The following is a 6,348-nucleotide window of genomic DNA, read 5'->3' on the forward strand; positions in this document are numbered from 1 at the left end:
TTTTTAAACATATTATGAGCTTTACGCTATCACCGTAGACGGAAAATGATTGCCACTAACAAAATTACAATACATATCTGCGGGAAGATGGAAAAATTAATTAATTTACAGTTATGCATAGTACAAAGTCCTCTCAGCATGAGTATAGAGGACGACTTAATTGCGCTTCTTAGTTAGAATACAGCAAATAAATTAACATCGTTTAATATTGGCTCGTATTACACTATGCAACCAAATCAAACTTGTTGGCTCGGTATCGAGTAAAACCAAATGCAAGTGATAGCTTTAGATGTTAATAATACTACGCTAATGGGTTTTTTTCGAGTTTGGCTCAAATAAGGAAGATATCCTTAATTGAATCGTTGCACTCAATTTATTGATAATTAGGTTAATTTCCTGGAAAATATTCTTAGAAAATACTCATATAAGGGTTTTCTGATACGAGGACTTCATTTTTGGCTGTAGGCCAATTTTATTGAATTTCCTTGAGTTTTTTTTTTCAAATAAATACTCAAATTAGAGTTCTTTATTAAAAATAATTTATTGTATTTTGTTTTTTTTCCCCGTCTACTTCTTAAAACCTTGCCTCTTTTTTGCTTTTTATTTTGATTTTCAAAATCATCGTCATCATTGTCATGTGAAGCATTTACGCCATCAGCGGTAGCCATTATCCAACAATAATGTTGATATTTTCTTTCCCAATCACCCATTTTTTATGTAAAACACCAAAGAAAGGGATAAATTGCTGTTATCGAAAACACACAAAATGACATAATTTATCAAAATAGTTGTTGCAGCGATTTTCAGACTAAAATAGCAAAATTACACACTCAAAAGAGAGTAATCAAATAATTATGACGATGATTTTGATAATCGAAATAAAAAGCAAAGAAGAAAAAATTTGAAAAAATAGACAAAAGAATAAAAGGAAATACAATAAATCTTTATGTTTTAAATATTGATTGTGGTGTTTAAAATAGGTATTTGTAATACGAATAATGTAAATTTCACATCGCGACTAAATTTTTTAATAGACCTCTAACTTTAATATTTGAAAAACTCAATGAAATTTAATATGCGCCATCTAGCGCAGAGCTAATAAAAAAACTAACTTCAAAAATGAATTTCTCGTATCAAAAACCATTATATGAACATTTTCTAAAAATATTTTTCAAAAACTTAACCAAATTAAACAATAAATTTTGAGCAAGGATACAATTAAAGATATCTTCCTTATTTGAGCTAAACACGAAAAAAAAACCATTAATGTAGTATTATTGACACCTAAAACTATCACTTGCATTTGGTTTTACTCAATACCGATTTGAGCTGTCGCACAGTGTTATTGCTTTGAACGAATGCATTTGCTATGGCGCAAGTGTTATGCTGGGGCATTCTAAACATCAACAGCATGAACACATTGTATACATACTTATGTATGTACATGCTTACATATAAATATGTATTAGGCTGGTGCAAAGTTTATTTCCTGCCACCCCCCATAATTGAAGAATATCGAAAATAAGACGCCCGTATTTTTTATATTTTGAGATCGGTTAATATCAGGACTGCAAACCACTCCAAAAGACGGTGCGGTTCGGTTCAGTGGTTCGAACCACTTAGAAAAAGAAACGTGCCAGCGTTGCGACCTTAGGTCCCTTCATTTGCTTGACAAGATCAACATGCAGATTATGGATAACATGATACCAAACTCGTTTTATGCATGCATTCAAAATGCATGGTACGTTTGTTTAACAATTTTGGTAAATTTTATTTTTCGGCTAAGTCAACACTTGTACGGGCACAATAACCGGTTCATGAGTATTATTGAACCGCGGTTCGGTTCGGCTTGAATGGTTAAATTTTTTTAATGCTTTTTTTAATATTTTGGATGGAAAAATTCATAAAATTTGCCATCATTTAGTTTAAGATTATAATGGTAAACAATATTTGATGATCTCAACAATTTTTATTATTATTATTATCTAACGAGGAGATGTGGTGATAGTAGCTATAACTTCTAGGTAAATCATTGTTATATTTCCACAACATTTTTTCTATGGAAACAGCCTGAAGCTCAATAAAAACTGTTGAATATAAGAGTCATTTTAAATAGCGATTGAAGCACAAATCAATGGCTGAGTGGAAGATCGACCTATCCCGGTAGCCAGTTCATAAACGCCCTATCTCAAATGATTTTCATTTGCAAATGAGCTGAGATAGGGCGTTTTTGAATCGGCAACCCCAATTCTGAGATAGGGCGTTGTTCAACGAAATTCTGGAGTAGGGCGTTCTTGAAGTTTTCTGAACAGAGCGTTGTTGAAAATTTTTCTGAGATAGGGCGTTTTCGAACCGTCTGCCGGGATAGGTTGATCTTCCACTCAGCTATCGAAATGAACTCTGTGAAAGGAAACCATTAAATATATAAAAGAAATGTCAGTCAAATATTGTGTTTGAGAAAAAAAAAATATATGTAGTATGCTTTGGATTTTGACCCCTTTCGATGAAAGCATTGCGTGCACTTTATGAAACTTACGGTTTATGAAACGTACGTTTTATGTCAAGTCCTAAATTTGCACATTACACGTTTTTGTTCTAAAAATGTATTTTTTTATGGATTTTGAATGCTTATTGTTTATTTTTTGAAAGGTACAAATTTAAAAAATTTTACTAGCGAGTTTTGTGGCTTATTTGGTTTATTTATATAGCGTCAGTGCACCCTGCGAATTTGCAATCTTGGGCATGCATTTGTTTTTCGTAGCACTGTGCCTAAAAATGCACAAAGGCTGCAGCGGAAAAGGAAGGAACTACGCGATGCGTATTCATTGCACAGCACGTTGTTGTTGTTGTTGTAGCGGCTACAACAACCCTGCCCAGATCGGTTGACATCTCAGTCGTTGTCGTCGAGTTCCACTAACGGCAGCCCCAAGAAGCGTGCAGCCGCTATGGGTCGGTCCACAGGGACGACGCCGTTATGGTTGTAGGGTTTTCCGGGCATGCGAAGAGATGTTTCGAGTCGTGAGGGGTTTCTTCGCATGCCGGACATTCATTTGGCATGTTCGTAAATTTAGGCATATGCATAGTAAGAGGAATTGCGGTACAATCGATTATTACTTCCGATTATGCAAACTCCGCCCATGTATACGACTTTGTACCTATATATACCTATATATTCGTCGCTTGGGTAAAAGATTGTCGTAAGCGCCATTTTGGCGATTTTTAGTTCTAGATGCAGTTACATATTTTGAAATAAGGTCTTTCGATTGGTGTTGGTGTAGTAGAAATTTTGATCACATTTTGTCGTATTTCATACAAAGTGGCTGCTAAATTGTGGACAAATGGCGCTTACGACAAAATTTTACTAAAGAAAACCCTTCATAAACTCAAAACTAATTAACAATTAGGGAGTTCACAAGGTGTTGTATACTGTCGTACTGCTGTATGTCATAAACTTTAAACGGCTAAAACTATATTTAAGGAATTCGCAAGCTAACATAAGTTTTATTATGAAATTTCACACAATTAAAATATAGTTGGTGGTGATTTCAAGTCCTCTAAACATTTATTTAGCAGTTAAAAACTTTACAACATACAACAATACGACAAGTACGACACCTTGTGAACCACCCAAATATATATAAAAAATTAAATAATTTAAGAATATAGAATTTCTCCAAAGTCTCTGAAAATGTTACTAGTTCACAAAATTCTTAAATTATTTAAATTTTAATGTTTATTGTTAATTAGTTTTGAGTTTATGAAAGATTTTCTTTAGTAAAATTTTGTCGAAAGCGTCATTTGTCCACAATTTGGCAGCCACTTTGTATTAAATACGACAAAATGTGATCAAAATCTCTACCAAATTAACGACACTTTTTACTCAATATCTCGGAAACTAAAGGAGATATCCAAAAATGGAGAACGCCATTTTTAAGATATTGATTAGTTTAATATGACTGCATCACCAACTAAATTTTTACTAAATTATCTCGGAAACTAAAGGAGATATCTAAAAACTGATAACACCAATCGAAAGACCTTATTTCAAAATATATAACTGCATCTAGAACTAAAAATCGTCAAAATAGCGCTTACGACAATCTTTTACCCAGGCGACGATATGTATGCATGCTTAAGTTTCTATGTACATACATATGTATGAACTAATTTGTTGCAACTGGTTTTGATATTCCTAGATGGTTTTAGGCATAGGTTTAGTAGTCTATTTTGATAAAAAAGCAAGGCGATAATTAAAAACAAAATTAAATAATTTTAACTGAGTCCGTTGATAACTGGTGAACATACATGAATGATATAATAGCTCTGATCCAATACTTTCCGTTAAAATCCTGGAAAAAGGTCAAACAGCAAAATCACTCTCTGAAGAACACTCTGAGAGTAAAAGTGAGTAACATGTGTATGCATGCAACTGAATAGCTTTGCATGTTTTTACAGGAAGCTGTTCCAGGTGGCCACCTTCCATAAGGTTTATTAATGACGAAAACAGCTTTTCCTGCAAATCCTGAAAAACCTGCAAATCGTGAAGCATCTAGAACGCAACTAATTAAAAATGCCTATCTCAGAGTTTAGTTCCAATTCAATATGATTTCAAGTTACGTCCATTTAAATTTTAAGACCTTTTTTAAATATTATTCTTAGTTACATACATACGTACGTAGGACACGTCGATATGCATGTATATTTAGGCACTCTGTGCAAATATGCTTACAGATTTAGTTAGTCGTAACCTGGGCTAGTAACATCTAACGGCTCTTTTGACATCTAAGCGAAGTGAAGATAGTCTATTAACATTAGTGATATACATATGTATGTATGTTTATGCATACTAAGTACAATAATATAGTATTTTTTTAACTAAATATACTTAGTTGGCGCCCAACTATGTATTTGATTTGAGTTATGGTTTGTATATTCCCCGAATATGGGCACTTAATGCAATCAATACGTAATTCTTGTAAACGAAGACATACATGACTTATGTATGTATTCTACTAAATAAGACGTCTAATTGGATTTACTTTTTATTATTCATTGCTTTCAAGGTAGGAAAACAGATACACATATTGACAACACCTACCAAAAGCGAAAATTTGCTTTTCCTTTTCTATGGGATTAAGTATTTTTTCATTCAGACTTTTAAGTTAACATTCTTCACTATTCTCTTCCGAGACCTTTCGCTTCAAGTGTGGACTTTTGACTAGACGTTGATGGTCGATTTTGCATTTTTTAATGTTTGAATGTAGGGACAAAGTCATGACAGAACAAGAAAATAGAAATAATGAAGAATTGGACTTTTCCTAATTCAAGAATAATATAAACACCATGTAATAGTATTTAAATGGCTGGAATATGTAAATTTTTTAGAGTATAGTGGTAGGTTATTTTATTATATAAATTAATGATTATAAAAAATATTATGGATTTTATTAAAATTACATATTACATACATACATACATATATATATATATATATATACAAAGTATATATACAAAGTATGGTAATGTACACACACATATGCTCATACATACATATATGTAAATTAATATATAAATGCATATATACATAGTAGATATATTTAAGCGTACACTAATAAATTAACACATATATTTCATCATTGAAAACATAATAAAAACTAAAATTACTTACATGATCAGATGAATCTGCAGCAGAGTTTCGTTTGTCTCCTTCTCCTAATTTTTCTCCAGCGTCATCCGCCTCGTTCTCACCTTTCCTACGACGCACCTCAGCCATAGTTAAGTATCAACGTCAATGAAGGAATACACACAATTGATATATTTGCTTACAGCAATTTTCGCTATTATGTATTTTTTCGAAGTACCAGGGGTTTCAATAAATCACAAACAAGGAATGTTTTAATGTCGATTTTTTTATTAAGAAAAATATGTTCTGTTTTAGGTAATTCAGCGTTGTTTCTGCAACTATTTATTAGTTAGTACAAGTGCATGTACTGCGTATTTTGATCCGTTCATTACTAGAAACAAATTTTCACTGACCAATTTTCTGATTTTATTTCATATTAATTTTTTTTTGTAATTTTACTACGTACATTTATTTATGTATGGATTGCTTCTTTTGCGCCGTCGCCACCTATGGTGGTTGATCTATATTAGCACCGCTAAGTTTCCAAATGTGTCCACCTGGTTCCACTTTTACTGATGATATAGTGTTACCTGTTATCTAGTTGCTATTCGAGCTAAGTTCACAATTTAGTATTATTTTTCAAGATAATGACAATTCACATACAATTTTATATCGATGAAGATTTTCAATTCCTCCAAACACCGCGACAGATTTTGTTTCCAAAA

At 32.4% G+C, this 6,348-nt stretch overlaps 1 long non-coding RNA gene across 2 annotated transcripts; it reads right to left on the reverse strand.

Annotated features, from left to right (window-relative positions):
• Nucleotides 1–5,891: 5,891 nt before the first annotated feature.
• LOC118746457 lies at nt 5,892–6,348 on the reverse strand. 2 transcript variants are annotated; one of them, XR_004993851.1, is made up of 3 exons: nt 6,287–6,348; nt 6,090–6,236; nt 5,892–6,014 (listed from the first exon to the last, which is right to left on the reverse strand). It is a non-coding gene; the product is annotated as an uncharacterized LOC118746457 (long non-coding RNA). The 2 variants fall into 2 exon arrangements; XR_004993852.1 differs by having other exon boundaries at nt 5,892–6,031.

Source organism: Rhagoletis pomonella, unplaced genomic scaffold (genome assembly GCF_013731165.1).
Source record: "Rhagoletis pomonella isolate Grant_MI unplaced genomic scaffold, Rhpom_1.0 Rhpom_scaffold_00010, whole genome shotgun sequence".
In the NCBI taxonomy this organism is placed as follows: domain Eukaryota; kingdom Metazoa; phylum Arthropoda; class Insecta; order Diptera; family Tephritidae; genus Rhagoletis; species Rhagoletis pomonella.